Consider the following 15,360-nt stretch of genomic DNA (forward strand, 5'->3'; position numbering starts at 1 on the left):
TTTTCAGTACAAATGTGATAAATTTCGTTTGTTTCTGTAAATTTCCATGTGTATTCATAAAAATTCTGTAATTTTATAAATCTCTACATACGTGACTCTGTAAAGCCTGAAAGTTTTAAGGGATTTAATAATTCGTTTATCTGGGAATAAATTCTGGGAAAGCCTACCCCAGAGTGTCCAGTTGCTACGTCTTCTACGTGACTGGAAAAATAGTTATAAGAACCTTTGCATTTTGCAGCAAATTAACCTAAAAAACGTCACGTTTCTTTCGGGATAATATAAATTATATTAGATCATTCATTATTCTTTAGCTAAAAATTGTTAATTTACAAATAGCAAAATGTTTCGTTACCTCTGGACTGGTACGTAATCTGTGATATATTTCAAATACATTTCTCACAAAGCAAATCGATTACTGTTACAATTTCCGTTGTGTATTCAACTGAAAGTCAGTTATATTTCTCACAAAATATACCTTCCTGTTTATCAACACACACAATTATAATATCTTTTCGATTTTAACATAACATAACCTCAATTTTTTTTATATTTTCAATAAAACATGCTAGTGGTTGTACTAGTAATGACTATTTCTTGTTTTATGCTATGTGGGACATTTTGGTTGCTGTTCTGTTATCGATCCATAAATCATAAGGACGATTTGTGGTTTATTTACCACCGTATTTAAACGTATCAGAAAAAAAGTTATACAGCGCCGACTGGTAGAATGACGGCGAACTAGAAAAGCTGGAACAGGAAATGACCGTGCTATTATAATAGCATTGATAATTATCAACGTACTGACTTGACTTATAAGATATCAGGATCTCAGTGCGGAGATTACAAGAAAGTCTCCTGAGATGTTACTTTGTTACTAATTAAAATAATTATTATATTTGTTCCATATCGAGCATTCGATTTACATCGAATGCTCGATATGGAACATAAGATGATATTTTAATCATTTTAATTATTTTATCTTACTATTTTATTGTGATTTGACGGTAAACAAATATAATAATTATTTTAATTAATATCACATGATGCAGCTATACTACCTCATGAATTTGTTACTAATGTTGCATTTTCTGTGGCGTGGAGAACAAGTTTTGAATTTTGATGTACGCCAAACAGTACACCTTTCAAATCCTGCTCAACTACATAAGCCGTTAAGGAAATTACGATTTAAAACTAAACTCTAACGTAATAAAACCAATGCAAATGTTAATTGTTTTATCTCTTGATGAGAATTTTTCAGAAAAACCTCTGTTTGTGCCCCAAAATCTTGTTAAAACTCGGTCTAGTGTCTTATTCAGTACATCCTTGCCTGGATATACACTCCTAAATGTTTCACATCAGCAAATGATTTCATCGCTATATAATAATCGAAAATAAACACACATTCTGATCATTTATACATCATGTTGAAATCTACACAGATTTTCCGAAACTGACTTAAACAGCGTCCTAGAAACAAGGATAACATTGGCTCGAAAGTTAGGTTAGGTTTGAAGAGTTTATTAGATCTGACTTGCTTATGGTTTTATTTTTGTACAGTGACTGTACTTTGGTTTCATTTTAAATGACAAATACCTTACAGGTACAATAGAAGGGTAGCCACGAGTTTAAATTTAATAACTAGATAAATAGTTATTATCATCAATGTTTTGTGCAAAAAAAAAACAGCTGTTGCACGATGTGGGGAACATAACGCAAGAGTTAAAATCAACAAACGTCGAGTTTAAGTTTAATTATCGGCACGAGAAATTCTGATCGATCATAAAATACCGTTCACAGAATGCATTAAAATGGTGAACTGGACAACACAGCATTGTTATTCTTCACAGAGTTTTCGTAAAATGTTTGTCGAAGCCTATTTACATGGAAACAAAAAGGTAGTTAAACTACACACATTAATCATGGCAAAGTAGAGAACATTTCTTTTTCTTTTTGTAGATCACCGCAGGAAATCTAATTGAAGTAATGATAATGGACAATGTAAAACCACGTAAAAAAATATATATAGCTACTAGATATTAAAGGTTATTTTGACATACGAGGTGCGATCGGAAAGTTTCTAGACTGCGCCTATAAAAACCCGTACACTTATCTCAGGTATTAAATTTATCCATCACCCTCGAAGTAATTCCCCTGGGAGTGAACACAACGATCCCAGCGCCGCTGACAAGCCTGAAAGCATCCCTGGAAATCTTTCTTTGTCAGCCTGTCAAGCACCATCTGCGATTCTACCTGAATCTCTTCTATCGTCTCAAATCTCCTTCCCTTTAGCTGAATTTTCATCTTTGGGAAGAGGAAACCTTAGAAAGGAGGTTGGGGTCGGTTCTTGCAAGATCTTTGAGCTCCTGACAAACGAGAAGTCGATTCTGCTTCTGGTCCTCAGACAGGATGCGTCGCATGTGGAGTTCTTCCTTTAGAATCAGCTGACAGGTCCCATAGCCTATCCCAACAATGTCGCACAAGTCGTTGATGGTACGACGTCGATCTTCGTGAATGGCCTGCCGAATCCTCGTAACATTTTCGGGCGTTGTGCTTGAAGATGGTCGTCCAGAACGCTCGTCATCATCGACAGAGGTTCGGCCATTTTTAAAACGTGAATGCCACACAAAAGTTTGTGCACGACCCATTGCGGACTCCCCAAATGCTTGCTTTAGCATTTCATAGGTTTCCGTAGCCGTTTTGGCGAGTCTTTGGCAAAATTTGATGCACACGCCATTCCGAAATCGCAGGAGGGTCGGTGTAATGCACTACCAAAACGCCCGTAACTAAGAAACAAATGCTAATTCGATGATGCCGGCTGGCACACTGATTCACTATGAATGTAGGCCGCACCCCCTAGTGGCAGAAGCTCGTACTACATCCGGTTCGCCCTCTATTGACACAGTCTTGAAACTTTCCGATCGCACCTCGTAACACCCAATTGGATGTCTAATGACTTTGCTTTGTCAGAATGAAACGTCTATTGGAACAAAGTGAAATGCTGTGACGATTATTATACTGATAATAAACACACATTCAGATCTACACAAGGATTTATCGTAACAAAACCAACACTCATGATTCCCTTTCATTTTTGCTATGCTTTCAGATAACTTTTATATGTAGTCATACCATAATCGATTTAAATAGAGAAATGTCGTTAACGATCGATATATATCAGTCTGAAAAATTCAGAACGGCCTGAGCAAAGTACGTAACATTTTAGAAAGTTTACAGAATCACTTTTTTTTTAGAAAAACAATATTTATGTTAACCAAAAAAAATATATCGAAGAATTTTAAAGAAAATTAAATGGTTTTCCAAGAGTCCAGTTACGAATTTTAAATACTAGGATGGGAATCTTATTACTTCAATTTTGAATAGTTACAGAGTTTTACTTGTGAGGGCGACAATGAGAGTTTATACTTTTACGAAATTAAACAAGCGATTTAAAAAATCAATTAAACTGAACAGGCACTGCGAACAAAGCCATCGATGCATCGACAGTGCGTGTTATTACTGTAATTTACATTTTCTTAAACTGATCGGGATTTATAAACTAGATAACTAACTAGATGGCTTATGGAACCCGAAGGTTCATCACCGAACTAACCAAAGCCCTCCACCGGACCCTGTCCTGGGCCAACAAAATCCAGTCTCCTTCAACTCCTATCTCCCATAGATCCCGCCTGACATTATCCTCCCATCTACGTCTAGGTCTCCCCAGAGGTCTCTTCCCCTCAGGCTTCCCAAATAGTGGACCCAACCAACCAGATGGCTTACCGAACCCGAAGGTTCATCACCGAATTAACCAAAGCCCTCCACCGGTCCCTGTCCTGTTCCAACAAAATCCAGTCTCCTTAAACTCCTATTTCAGAAAATATATATGGGATAAATATTTTTGGTTCACAAACTAAAGTCGAACACCACCCAGCTGATTAAAAGTCATAGCAAACTTTGTTGGTTAAGATCAACTTCGCTTGTGTCTGTTGTATGTTGCTAGTTTCTTCAGTGTTAATCCAGGCTTTAACTTTTCACTGTAAAGAGTTCAAAGTCCTAAATTCTGTAGTCACTTACGTGGCAGATGTTCGTAAAATGATTACTGTCGTATATATTTAATTCTCTTTCTACTTATTTGAATCTTTCCCTAAAGAAATACTGGTAAAAGTTTTCATTCTCGCCAGAGTATGAATATCAGATACAATTTTGAAAACAGAACAAAATTGATGTTTGATAAAACATCGTCACTGTCTGTTGTTAACTCTTGGTCTATCCGGTTTGAGGAAATTTTACCAAATGAATTGCTGTAAGAAGGAAAGTTTTTAGTAGGACTGACTGAGTTCAGATTTACGCAGGTAGATGGCATCTAAAGCGGATTCGTCGCGTAAGAAGACAATATCTTCTGGAGTTCCATGTCGCTCGCTTGACTCATAATTAGAAACAAATTGTCAACTGGAGCCATCTAGTTAGGGTATGGGGAGATAAAATGTACTGAACTTAAAAAGAACACGAAACCAGATGAGAAAGACACGTCATACTGTATAAGTCATTAGATTTTGGAGACGACTGTACCAATCGCAATGAAATGATTACCTCCGTCTGCTTACCAAAATTATTTGTTCCCATCGACACTTTATCATAATTCCCGCTTAGCCAGAAGGAATACGTCACTTCCATAGAAACTGAGCCATTCTATTTAATGATATCACACGAACATAAACTTTGTCTTCGCAGTCTTATGTTGGCTTCTAGAAAGATGTTGCTATGTCATTGATTTCTAGGCAATGAATTGTAATGTACGCAGGACCGCTTCTCGTATTTTATCGCTTCAAGATTGAAATGCGACTAAACAAAGAATGCGCAAACCTTTTGCCAATATCCGGTATGATGTACAGCTGGCTGCATAATATGATAGGAAACTACGCGTAGGAATACAAAGTTCGTTAGATCCCAAGTAAAAAAAGGATGTAAGAGATTTTAAATTATTATAGCGGTAAAAATATCGATGTTGGTTGAAAGCTTGGTATCGATAAACCCAGGAGACCAAAAAGCTTATTTAATCTACGGAATTTCGAATCTACCATTAATAAATCTAATACGATTAGGTGGATATGTAGCTAGGATGTTGCAGATAAGGAATTTATACATAACCTTACAAAGACGGTCGTTTTGAAGACAGACAAGGGAGGATAACATTAAGATAGATGAAGACGTTGAGAATTAGGTTTTAACGGGGTTGAGTCACAACATCATCGCCTTTGCATGAGTTTAGGTTCTGTCTAAATGAGTTAAATTTACTTTAAATATGATATTTTTCAGAGTTTTAGCGCCGTGTAGACTCGTACGTAGATACCAACGTCTACACGATGCCAAACCCCAGATAATGATTATTCTCTCAGCTGTAAAAACCTCAGATCTCACGTATATTTCACTTATCTCATTCCGTGTGGACTTTTTCCGTGTTCTGATTTTAGAAAACCCGTAGTTTGGGATGTGGGGGTGATAGATCATCAAAATTGGTGGTGATAGCGTTTCTTCAGTCTATGGGGAAAATATAAACTAACCTGTTCGACTAATTTGCCCGAAATATTCAACAAAAATTTAAGCATACGGGGTACGTAAGTTTATGTATCAGAATTGTTTAATGTAAATTTTTATTTTATTTAGTGTTCTGTCTGACGACGGGTCCATATGAACAGGATCCTTCCATCCTTTTCTCGGACTGGGACCTGTTCATATACGTTCTTGGCAGATGATCCAGAAGTGGTTTGCCATTGCCTTCTTCTGTGTGTGAATGGAGTAATTGTCGGGATGCCACGGAGAAACCGGGGAAGCCCCCGGAGGAAAACTCCGTGTTGCCTAGACCACGGCCTTGCCCAACACAAGTTATAAATTCGGACACCGCCGAGAATCGAACCCGGGACCCCAGGATTACAAGTATAATGTAAGTACAGGACGTAAAAGTATTGATTTACTTAAACATGTTTTCAGCTATCCATAGGTTAAGAAATTGAATAAAACTGTCTTAAAGTTGCGTCGCAAAACTGACAACTGATTCAGCGTATTTGTTGGTAACAAAGTTTTTTCTCTTAGATTCTCAGAAGAATGAGTCTATTGGTATTAAAGGTCAGGATGTGTTTTCTTCATAGAGGTACAACCAAGTTTATTTGAAGGAAAGGGCGATTCTAGAGAGGCATGTTAGTGCATCATCTCAAAGATTACTTTGCCCTTTTGCAAACTACCATCTTCCAGAGTCAACCTCTTTGTCTTCCGTACCAGCAAGTCTTTCATCATATTGTTTTGAAAGCGGTGTCTACCTCCTTCTTCAGAGAATCCAATAAACCAGATACTTCCATTACATGACTTATTTCATATGAGTTAGTAGAGAATTCATCTTGTAATTTAGCGAAATGTCAGATGTCAAACAATAATATTCACATCAGTTCTTATCCGAAACTTCATTCCGTTCACACTGCAATGTTTTACTTCGATTAATTATGGAATACAATCCTCAAAGTTTAATTACATTTCAAACACCTTTTCGATATAAAACTAAAAAATAAATATCACATTTTACGAGGCGCGTCCACAAAGTAAGTTTCCCACTCGTCCCACAGCTAGCAAACCTTATATTGCGCGAAGCGACTGTGCGTACGTGATAGAGCAATGACGTAGCATGGCGCATGCACTAACGGTACTTCCCGCGTTCTCACAGTAGCATCGTTGCAGCTGTTGAAGATGGAGGTTTTTATTCCAGCTCCCGCCGACTGTGAAGTGCGGTCAGTGATAACGCTAGGCCGCACACGGCTCGACGGACAGCAAGTCTCCTGCAGGAGTTCAGCTGGGAGGTGTTTAATCATTCACCCTACAGCCCGGACCTCGCTCCCAGTGATTTCCATCTTTTCCTACACCTCAAGAAATTCCTGTCCGGTCAGCGTCAGCGTTTTGAGAATGACAGAGAGGCGGAGATGGTTGTCACACAGTGGTTCCAATCCCAGGCGGCAGACTTCTACGACACAGGTATTCAAAAGTTGGTCCCACGGTATGACAAATGTCTCAATTCCGGTGGCGAATATGTTGAAAAATAGCTGGACACTTGCTGTATCTGTTGCAATAAATATTTCCATGAAATTGTGTTTTGTTTCTGTAAACGGCCCCAGGGAAACTTACTTTGAGGACGCGCCTCGTACATATAAATTAATATATCAAGGTGTTTCTTTATCAAATCTAAAACTTCTTGACGATGGTGAAGAGTCAATTGAATAAAATTTACTTGGATATTATCCATCGTCTAGTAAATATAAAACGTAAAAAACGACGTTTCGGAGATGGGACTCTATCTCCGTCTTCAGGTTCCTACTCAGTTGGGCCCACTAGATAGAGCTAATCCCTATCTCCGGAGATAGGGATTAGGGAAACGTCGTTTTTTACGTTTTATATTTACTAGACGATGGATAATATCCAAAAAAAATTATTCAAGGTGTTTCTTGCATATACATATATCACAAAAAACACGTATACATATTTTAATAAACTAAACCATTACTTACGTCATCACTGGCATTTAGTTAATTAACGAATCTAGTATAGAAATTCAAAATGGCCACCGTCAGATTCGTGATTGATGTTCTGTATACATCCTGTTTGGGACCCCCTGTATATATACACTTTTATTTTATATTTAAAATATATTTAAAACAAAGTTTATCATTACCCAAATTCGATAAAAAATTTAAGTTCATATTTCGTAGTCAAAAGCAGAATAACGTTTGTAGTTACACCTAACAACCCCTTGGAGTAAAATTCTTCTTCAAAAATTGACAGTCATTTATCTAAATAATAAATATCCTCAGTTAATTTTAGGCGTTACATTCCGTTGTGTATTATTATTATTTAGTGTTCTGTCTGACGACAGGTCCATATGAACAGGATCCTTCCATCCTTTTCTCGGACTGGGACCTGTTCATATACGTTCTTGGCAGATGATCCAGAAGTGGTTTGCCATTGCCTTCTTCTGTGTGTGAACGAAGTAATTGTTGGGATGCCACGGAGAAAAACTCCGTGTTGCCTAGACCACGGCCTTGCCCAACACAAGTTATAAATTCGGGACCCGCCGGGAATCGAACCCGAGACCCCAGGATTACAAGGCCAGCGTTCTAACCGCTAGACCACCTCATCTTATTATTATTTAGTGTTATGTCTGACGACAGGTCCATATGAACAAGATCCTTCCATCCTTTTCTCGGACTGGGACCTGTTCATATACGTTCTTGGCAGATGATCCAGAAGTGGTTTGCCATTGCCTTCTTCTGTGTGTGAAGGGAGTAATTGTTGGGAGGCCACGGAGAAACCGGGGAAGCCCCCGGAGGAAAACTCCGTGTTGCGTAGACCACGGCCTTGCCCAACACAAGTTATAAATTCGGGCACCGCCGGGAATCGAACCCGAGACCCCAGGATTACAAGGCCAGCGTTCTAACCGCTAGACCACCGTGGCGGTCTAAAAATTCGGGCACCGCCGGGAATCGAACCCGATACCCCAGGATTACAAGGCCAGCGTTCTAACCGCTATATATATATATATATATATATATATATATATATAAAATAATTAACAGTAATCAATAGAACACAACTTGTTAACGAGTTTCTAGTTCAAATAATAAGGCGGATACCGTTAAGAAGGTTAATATTTCGTATTATAAGGTGTGTTTTTGGGACATTCTTTAAAATTATTGTTGTTTAAGGACTTTCTGAACCCCGTTTCATAAAGGCTTATGCGTGTATTTGATCAGCATCGAATACCCTTCCCTCTTCATGAAAAGGAGAATTTAATCTGTGTAATTTCAATGTTTCTACTCTTCCAAACTCTCTACGTTTTTCCTTATGGAAATAGATGTCGTTTGTATGACCCTGTGAATGGGCAGAGAGTCAATTGTGGTTTCGAAATTAATTACTTTCCTTCCGGGAAGGGTGTTAGAGAGGGACTCCTAAATCCATTTTACAGCGCTCAACAAGTGGTTGATTTAAAATAGCAGTCATGTCTGCCTATCACCACTGGAGTGTAGCTCAAACGCTGGAGACAAAGTGAGTAGTTGTACACATACAGACGTGAAATCAATTGAAATTTGATTCGCTGGGTTAACCCGGAGTCAAATAAAAAAAAACAGGATGGTTTTCATCCACCATGAACTTTATAATGCTTGCCTATTGAACGGTTGTCAAAGGGTTGTACAAAGCGTGAATCCGACGTCATAAATGAAATTAGCCAATACAGAACGCAGTGCGAAGAATACTTGGATCTCATATTGTGTTCATACCCGTTCAAACACTTCCTTTATCGATTTCTAAAATAATCATTTCCGAATAACCTTAAAATAAGCCATTCTTACGTATAATTATGATGGATTAACTTGGTTACAATGTTTTTTATGCTGAGTTTATGTTGTGTTCCATGTGGTTATGAAGATATCGATTATAGATTTTAAGAAGAAATGGAACAGATGCAATTAGGATTTTCAACAACAGATATTATTTTGTATCTGTCAACCAATTTTTATAATATTTATATAAAGTTGAATGAATCCCAAAGAATACTAGTTCTGACGCCAGAGAATATTATCGTCAATGCATAAATCATAAAAGATGTGATACAAAGGGAGAAACACAAACAGTTAACTTATTTAAAATCAAATAAATAACGTTAACACACAAGGCATGAAATTTGTACAAATAAAGTATAAGATAAAACATGAATAAAGGTTAAAAACTTCACTTGTGTTTTAAGATCAGAATGGATTAATTCGATTGTTAATAAACAACCAGCGTTACAAAATGTAGCCGTAAGCCAAATATTTGTTGAGTGACTTGGAGACGGTCCTAGTTGATCCTATAATTATTTGAATAACTTTTGCTTTTATTTTCCATATTCGATGTATTTCAATGAAAAGGTCCTTATATTTCAGATCTCAGCTTCCTTCTTAATTACATTTCTATCAGTTGGTATTGCTGTAACATTATATAATAAAATTATTATTATTTTGACGTCAACACCAGATGGGGGGTGAGTGGTCTTACGCCCCGACAACACTTTACCCCGGGGAAAGGGCCCACTGCAACCATTTGGTAGGACCCATATCTTGTCGTATTACAATTGAGACTTTCTCGCTCAAAATAGATTTAAGAAATTATAAGAACTTTAAATAAGGTGATATAGTTGCGTCATATTGTGAAACTAATATTTAATTAATTATTCGGTTTTTGTCCGTCTAATCACAATTCATATATAAAATTTACAATTAAGATAATGAATCTGGAAGCGAACATCACCAAAAAGTCGCATATCAGAAATTGTAATTAGATTTTAAGTTTATAATTTTAACTTTTACACCTGAAGATGGTTCGTATAGGAACCGAAACATGTTGCAAATATATGTTCCAAATGTAAATCGATTGTTCGATGAGGAACATCAAATGATATTTTAATTATCTTAATTGTAAATTTTATATATGAATTGTGATTAGACGGACAATAACCGAATAATTAATTAGAACTTTAAATGTCTAAAAACAAAATTAAGTCACGTTTGTACACCCTTTGGTTTAACGTACTGCCACCTCCCCTTTCTGGAACACTTCTTCAACCCTTCACGCTACTTGAATCCCCTACCCTCTAAGCCGTGGTTAAATTTCTCATCGTAAGGGATGTAAGGGTTGCGAGCACAAGGCCTGGGGAATTGGGTTTAATAACAAGGGGAATTTAGTTCTACGGGAGTAAGTGAGTAGGCGTTAATAATTTTTTATCTAAAAAGATGTGATAAACAGGACCGAATGGAGATGTTTTAATCGTTCGTCGATCCCTTGCTTTATAGAATACACCTATCGTATTTTAAAAAAAAAATCAACACATTCATTTTGTTAAGAATATTTGTTGAAAGTTTACAGTAATTATAGCAATTAAATGTTCTCGTGGCTAAACTATAAGTTGACTCGAAACCAAATTCGGTCTGCCATCTCGAGTAGCGATATATCGATTAAGTTCTTTGCATTACAAAATATTTTTATTTTGTTTCAGTGCGTAACGGGATAAATTGGTTGCAGTTAAACTTTAAGATAATTTATAAATAAATATTTTAAAATTATATCCAAAATAATTAAACCCAACTTACTGCCCGCAATCATCTTAATTCAAGAAACATAGTTTTTTTTTTAAAAAAAATGTTTGTCGGGATTAACTCTACGGATAAGAGACCTTTGTGAGACTCTAGTGGTTCCTCAAGAAAAATTGTTACTGTGTTTATACACAAGCTCTTCAATGGACCGTAACCTGAGCCAGATTATTCCAATCCACATTTTCACATCCTATTTAAATTCTCATACAGGCTAAGGGTTACCAAACGGTCTTTCCACTTCAGGTTAAATTAATAACATAATTTTCATAATCTACATCAAAACCTTTCTTTAAATTTAACAAAACAGGGCAAATAAGAAGATATATTTGTGAAATCTACAGTAAATTTAATATAACCAAGAAAAACTATAGCATCTCCACCTATACCAAAGTGGAAGATGGCTGTCTTCAGACTACACATCGCAACAACCCAGAAACAACCATCTCTTTAATGAAGATGTCTGAGTAAGACTCATCGCCCTGATGATGGAGGCAACAAGGACCTCTGAAACGTCGGTAAACTCGTACCAGTCTACACGGCGAAACAACCCAGAAGACAGCCATCTCTTTAATGAAGATGCCTGAGTAAGACTCATCGCCCTGATGATGGAGGCAACAAGGACCTCTGAAACGTCGGTAAACTCGTACCAGTCTACTCGGCGAAACAACCCAGAAGACAACCGTCTCTTTAATGAAGATGTCTGAGTAAGACTCATCGCCCTGATGATGGAGGCAACAAGGACCTCTGAAACGTCGGTAAACTCGTACCAGTCTACTCGGCGAAACAACCCAGAAGACAACCGTCTCTTTAATGAAGATGTCTGAGTAAGACACATCGCCCTGATGATGGAGGCAACAAGGACCTCTGAAACGTCGGTAAACTCGTACCAGTCTACTCGGCGAAACAACCCAGGAGACAACCATCTCTTTAATGAAGATGTCTGAGTAAGACACATCGCCCTGATGATGGAGGCAACAAGGACCTCTGAAACGTCGGTAAACTCGTACCAGTCTACTCGGCGAAACAACCCAGGAGACAACCATCTCTTTAATGAAGATGTCTGAGTAAGACACATCGCCCTGATGATGGAGGCAACAAGGACCTCTGAAACGTCGGTAAACTCGTACCAGTCTACTCGGCGAAACAACCCAGGAGACAACCATCTCTTTAATGAAGATGTCTGAGTAAGACTCATCGCCCTGATGATGGAGGCAACAAGGACCTCTGAAACGTCGGTAAACTCGTACCAGTCTACACGGCGAAACAACCCAGAAGACAGCCATCTCTTTAATGAAGATGTCTGAGTAGGACTCATTGCCCTGATGATGGAGGCAACAAGGACCTCTGAAACGTCGGTAAACTTGTACCAGACTACACATCGCAACAACCCAGAAACAACCATTTCTTTAATGAAGATGTCTGAATAAGACCCATCAACTTGATGATGGAGGCAGCAAGGACCTTTGAAACGTCGGTAAACTTGTACCAGACCACACATCGCAACAACCCAGAAGACAGCCATCTTCAGACTCACCGCTGTGATATATACACGTACCAAAGCGCTTTGTAGACTGGAGAAGAAGATGATACAGGAAGACGTGTCTATATCAAAACGATCAATAACAAGAATTGGAGCTTACGAAGAACGGAAGTTGAGGCAAGATTACGCCTCGTACAAATGTCACTCAATTTTAATACTCGTACCACCGCGTTTAGATTTGCTTTCCACACTCAGTTTATTTAAACAAATACGGTAATTTATTTTAAAAATGTAAAGCATGTAAAGTCTTGTACTATAGTCTAATCGCGTTAAATTATTTTCTACGCAGCAACTTAAATGACCCATCCTCTGCCCTCGTCGCGGATCGAACCCCGGTCGTGGGGTACCGGGGTCCTTTCCCGGGGGTAAAGCCGGCCAGGGCGTGACGCTGACCACTGACCCCATCTGTTGCCGAGGTCAAGAATGAGTAGGAGCTATACCCTCTCTCCCCCCAAACGCCTGAATGGCGTTAGTGGGACGCTTTACTTTTTACTTACAGAAATAATTCCCATTTTGATAGTTTGTTTAACGCATAAAACAGCTTGATAATGTCACTGCTATTTGGTCGAGGTGTTGGGGAGGAGACAAACGTTCAATCCGAGCGTTTATGTCCCTAGAAACATATAAACAAATGGTTTTCTTGCATGTATTTTAACACGTAAAACACAAAGAAAAATATTATTAATTTGACATTCTAATTTATTACTTCCTTTCAGATATGACCAATTTCACTGAAATTTTTTGTTGTTGTTTGACTTTTCTAAACATAATCAAAGAGAAGGTACATAGCAAACTATTTCCAATTGATCTGTATCTTTTTTTACTGGCCTATTTGAGACTACTGCAATCTATTTTCTGAACTCAGAAAGCTTTATTGATAAAGCAATTAACCCGCCTTCTGCGGTATTTCTCACGTGTCAGTTGTCACACAAATGTTAAACAACACCAACAGAATATTAATCAAAAACAAAAGCTAAATAGAGTTTGCAGCGTTCAAATTACTTAAAGAGTAATAAGTAGCTTGCAGCATTAGTCATATGTACTGATAATTTTGTAGGCGTAACCAAGATATTAGGCTTTTACTTTTTGTAGATGTATAATGAGTGCAATCTGATGGAAGTATTTATACCGAATAGAAGAAAATTTTTGTTCAGACACTACATAAAATCAATGCCTCAAACAAAATACCAACGAAGTCACCAAGAAAATAAAATAACTACTTCAGATCTTTCGAATAATATTTAAGAATTCAGTCCGTACCGCGAAGTAAACACTACACTTCACCGTTAGAAAAATCAAGGAAATAATTCGTGTTTATCGTGATATTCAAACCAAATCCATAAATTCAGAATAAATAGTTAATGATTTTTTTTTAAGAAAGTGGAATTTAACAGTTATAATTTTACTTTAATATATATTTGTTTAAATCTTGTCAGTCTCATCACAATAAAATTCCTATTAAATATTAAAATATTACTATAATTAACATTTAAATATTTAAAATATATTAAAATGATGTTCTCTATCGATATGTTCGATTTACATTAGAACATCACTTTTTACTTTTTACACGACATGTTTCAGTTCTAAACGAACCATCTTCAGGTGTATAAAATTATCAAAACTTAAATATAATTTCTTAAATGCAACTTCAGTCAGATTTTTAATATGTTAAAATAATTTGTGCTCGTATTCCTTGACAGAAAGAGAGCTACAGAGATTATTAAGTATTTCTCCATGTTATGTAAACAAAGATCTGACTAATGCTTTTACAGAAGCAGAACATTTTAACCTAAACCAATGCAATACTGTCCACGTCTTCATATACCAAATTTCAATAAAATGCTCCCGGTTGGCAAATTTCTCACTGTAAAAACTTACCTTTGAATTTCTTACTATTAAAACTATATGATAATTAATTTTACCCAATGTGTTCTGAGTGTCCTGCCCACTTCAAGCTTTCTCCTTTAGAAGCTGATAGTTGTTAAGTTCGTCAATAAATTACGAATTTTCATTACGATATTAACACTTCAAAAATTAATCCTGTCTTGAACCATCTTTTTTCAGTTTTATGGCAGATATAATTCGGGTAAAATTCTTCAACGTTCTAATCTAAGGGTCCACATACACTACGCATTTTTTAACATGACCCCAAAACACGAGTTTGTTGTCACAGGAAAGACTGGTAGCGTATGGACCATGGCATGTAATGATTAAGACAACAAACTTAAGTTTCCTTATTTATATTGTACCCTGAGGAATATAAGCCTGGAACTTTATACTGTACCGCGTAGTCTGGTAGAAGTTTAGACGTTTCAGAAGTCCTTGCTGCCTCCATCATCAGGGTGATGAGACTGCACGACGAAACAATCTATAAAACTTATAATTTTAAAGTCCACACACCTAAAGAATTCAAATGACCAGCAATTCGCCTAAAATTATTTTCAATTTCTTGTTCTTGGAAGTGGCTCTCCACTGACCTGAACAGCCTGTTAGCATTTTGTGAAGTCTCCTGTCTCGGCTTTACGTGGGACAGCTGACATATTTCCGCGTGGCTAGCGCGTGTAGGAAGACCATTTCGCGTAGAAGTCCGTTTCGAACTTCTCTGTTTCCTAGAAAGCCAATACCGTTTTTTTTCGCAAGAAAATATCTTAC

At 37.2% G+C, this 15,360-nt stretch overlaps 1 protein-coding gene across 3 annotated transcripts in view; it reads right to left on the reverse strand.

Moving 5' to 3' along the window:
* Positions 1-15,360, reverse strand: part of LOC110831136 (uncharacterized) — a 162,661-nt gene that overhangs the window by 138,497 nt on the left and 8,804 nt on the right. The gene's annotated exons all lie outside the window — the stretch shown is intronic.

Source organism: Zootermopsis nevadensis, unplaced genomic scaffold (assembly GCF_977971745.1).
Source record: "Zootermopsis nevadensis isolate Lab colony 2312 unplaced genomic scaffold, Znev_1.0 Znev_ptg000023l, whole genome shotgun sequence".
Lineage (NCBI taxonomy): Eukaryota > Metazoa > Arthropoda > Insecta > Blattodea > Termopsidae > Zootermopsis > Zootermopsis nevadensis.